The following is a 3,834-nucleotide window of genomic DNA, read 5'->3' on the forward strand; positions in this document are numbered from 1 at the left end:
CAAAGTAACTCAGTTATTCCAATTTCTCAGAGTTCTTCATCAATTTATATTCCGGCATCAAGTAATTTGTGATTTTCACGTTTACATGATAATAACAAATGCTTAGTCCAAATTCATGAGTATGACATTCAGATCTCATGTCTCAAGACATCTGTCCATGCACCAGGCTCCATCATCTATTTCAAGTTTTCCCATCTCTGAGCTCTCACCAGAATGCACAGCGCCATATTATCTGCCTCCTTATAATCCATGAAAACTGTCCCCAAACTTAATCAGAAGACAGTGGTTTTCTGTATTTCTCCTGAGTACTTTGTATTCTGCCCTATACTGCAATAGGAATGACTGTGTTGGATGTAAGAAACTTAGAAATTGGTGCCACATGGTTCTTGCTTTTTAGGTCTTGTCTCTTCTTGAAATCAATAAATATTTAAACTAAAACAAAAGCCTCTCCAGGATAAAATTTTCCATAAGGAATTTCTTGAAGACAATTTTTAAGTGTTTGAAAAAGGCAAGACCCTGATGAAGAGGACTCATGGGGCTTTAAAGAGGGCCTCGGATGTTAAGGACATTTTGAAGTTACTGTCTCTTTTCTGGGTGCTTTTCTCTTTTCAAAATTGCGCATCCATTCAGTATAATTCATCCTTATCCATTTTTTTTTAACCCTACTGGTAGTGTGAAAACCTACAGGAGAGAAATTTACGACCTTTAGGAAACATTAGAGAAAATAAGAAAGGCCATGTAAATACTTGCTTAGGTGTATTTTGGTGCAACTTTAACATCGCCTTCAAATTTTTCAGAAATAAACGTACCCATAAAAAGGTCAGAAACAGCATCATTAATCAGTTCAAAGTAAAAAAAAAAAAAAAATACAAAGGAATTTCACCAATTAACACTCCTTTGCGCAGCTCTTAAACAATAATTCCAGGCCCAAACTTCATGTAAAAACTTTCCACAAGAACACTGTAACTTGACCACAACCATATTATGATACTACTTCTGACAAAAAAAGGGTTGTAATTTCTCTACTTTGTATTTTCCTCTTAGTAGTTTGTATTTTACTTCGCAAAATCGACTTCGCTGTAAACCTCAAAAGCTCTTTCTATGAAAACTGTCCCCAAACCGCTTTACCTGGTCAAACTTGGGGAACGATTATTAATGAATGCCGCATAAAGTGCTGTGGGATGGAGAAGAGAGAATTATCAATTATGCTCTCTCTCCAAAGAAGTTATGACTTTAGAAGGGAAGGAAAAAAGGTAAATAAAGGTCGGCCAAATCACAAAAGATACTCTCAACATCCTTAGCAGGAGGACAGGCGACCTGCGCTCCAGAACTCCGATTTCAGCTCCGAAGAGAGGGACGCGCCAAGGGTTTGCGTGAGTAGCTGCGCGATTCTCTGGCACCGCCCATAGGGTCTGCGCAATCCTCACAACCCACGACTGCCCGCTCAGCAAACAACAGCTGATCTGGTAGCCTCCACCAATCGACGGTCCACGCCTACAGGTGCCGCTACTCTCGCGGAGACCGGAAGTTCTTTTGCCCCGGCTCTCCGGCCTTCCATCTGGCCCCTGTAGGAACCGGAAGTTACTCTGCCCCGATCGTCTGAGCGTCTGAGCGTCGGCCGCACAGGCGCAGTGGAGCTCGGGCGGAGTTGTGGGAGGGGAGGAGGAAGAGGCAGAGGGGGGGCGGGGGCCGGTCCCAGAAGATGGCGGAGGCGGGGGTGAGTTGGGGTCCCCTAGGGAAGCGCGAGACACTTGATGCTGAGGGAAAGAGCCTCAGGAAAGGGGTGCCTTCGAGGAGAGGAACCGCTTGCATTTTTGCAACCTGGGAATCCTCCTGGCAAGTGTGAGGAGCCAGGACCACAGATGGGGCCTGAAGGGCGAGGGGCTCCGCTTACCTGGAGGAGGGTCGGCGAGATCCGGAAAGGGGACGTCTGGGTCAGGGAGAGGGCCTACGAGAGGCCGAGACTCCCTGGACAGTGGAAGAGTGCCCGGGCGGAAAGAAGGCTGGCGGACGGCGGGAAGGGCGACCCCTAAGATATGAAGGGTAGAGTTGGCGAGCTGTCAAGCTTAGAGCTGTCAGGACTTGGTAGGCTTGTAGCCAAGGAGACTAGACTCAGGCTTAGGAGGGGAAGGGATCTGGAAAGGTTGGTATTGTATTGATAGTACGCTTATAATCAGCCAAAAGGTTTGTAGATATTGGGCTGAGGAGTGGGACTTTGGCATTTTGGATTTTAATTGGCGACCTCTGGAGAAGGTGTGAGGTAAAGCCAAAGAGAACTCTTGCCAGGACCTAGAAGTCAGTTGGTGATAGTTCCCGAGATTTTAGATTTGGTCACTGAAGATTGGCAGTCTAGAAAAGGAAAGCAGTGTGAGTATAATGGGGGACGAGGGGGAAAGGGTGCTAAAACTTAAGTGATAATAACCCATGTCCAGTTAGCACTGGCAAAAAGTGAAGTGTGGCGTTAGCTAGATAGTCTAGGAAAATATACCAAGGAGAGCTGACTGTTCTTTAGGGTTATTGAGGAAATGCTTCAAGAAAGAATGAATAGTCTTGACAACTGGGGCACTGAGACTGGCAGGGATCAGTATCGCAGTGGAACTGAGGGTTTCAGGGGAAGTCAGGCTCCAGTCTTGGGTTCAGGAGGAATGAAGGCAGCCTGGCAGTGGCCAGCTTGTATCTTCTAATTTGGGGATTTGGCCTTGATAGGGAACAGTTGAGTGAAAATGAATGGCGGGACCCCATTTATATCCCCCCTCCCTCTCCCCCTTAATAGCCATGTACTCTTCCTATTCCCTCCTTTCAGTCTTTCTCTGGACATTAGGTTGAGTAGTGTTTTGTTACAGTTCTCAGTACATATCTGATATAAAGTGACCAAGCTATGAATCATGTATGTTTATTTGGGAAAAGAGGTTAATTCTTTTTAAACTGACAACTGTTGCTTCTACCTATGGCGCAAAGTTTAAAATGCAATTCAGTAATTTAAAGACAGAGCTTATTTTCATCGTTATCAGAAAATTATTCTGAAACGATGGAGTAACCTTTTTATGGACTGAGATTTGTTGTTTAAAAGCAGTAATGGGATGCAAATATTGCTTGTTTAATAGTTTCTGTGTTTGGATTTTAATGTTGATAGGAAAGATGAGCTGCAGGGTCTTCAAGGCTAACGTGTTTTTCTTCCTAGAAGTTCTTAGTGTCCGTAGCCCATGAATCACATCTGTATGCTTTTTTTAAAGGACAGTTTCGTTGATTTGTGTTTTTTCGTAATTGTGATGCTTATTCTATTTTGAGAATGCCTTTCTAATTACTAGAGCATAGGATAAGAAAGTGAAAGGTAGTAATTTAATTTTATTATTTAGTAATCTTTCTGACCTAAGTACTTGAAGAGACAAGGTAATCTGAGGGAATAAACACTTCTGTGACTGCTCTTCCTCTGAAGACTAATGATCTTGTTTGGTTTGGGGGTGTTGCAATTGTTAAAATACAGTTGATTCTTAATTGGTTCTTCAGGAGATTTTGTTTGTGTGTTTGTTTTCAAATGCCTTTTGCCCGGAAGTTTTTTCACTGGCCAATGTAAACTTTGATTTTCATTCACAAAGCGGAGAATCAGTTACAATCCTGTTTTATTTATCTGATGGTAATAATAACCCATTGATTGGCAGCCATAGACTGGGAGTAATGTTTCCCAGTTTTGATGATTTGTTATTGATCTATCCAAACTATTTGAACTATTTTCTTTTTGTTCAGTAACGTACTGTATAGAAATTGTAGGTCAGGGGCTTAAGGTAGAATGTTTCATGTTCTGTGGAAGTTTCTTCTTTGTCAATTTTTGAAAAA

General features: G+C 42.8%; 1 protein-coding gene across 1 annotated transcript in view; it reads left to right on the forward strand.

The window, feature by feature from the left end:
• Window positions 1-1,652: 1,652 nt before the first annotated feature.
• The window catches only part of INSIG2 (insulin induced gene 2), a 22,341-nt gene continuing 20,159 nt past the window's right edge, over window positions 1,653-3,834 (forward strand). The window contains exon 1 of the mRNA XM_010860779.1: window positions 1,653-1,717. The gene's annotated coding sequence lies outside the window, so the exon portion shown is untranslated. The remainder of the gene's footprint in view (window positions 1,718-3,834) is intronic.

The sequence above is a fragment of the Bison bison genome, unplaced genomic scaffold (assembly GCF_000754665.1).
Source record: "Bison bison bison isolate TAMUID 2011002044 unplaced genomic scaffold, Bison_UMD1.0 scf7180017864471, whole genome shotgun sequence".
NCBI lineage: Eukaryota > Metazoa > Chordata > Mammalia > Artiodactyla > Bovidae > Bison > Bison bison.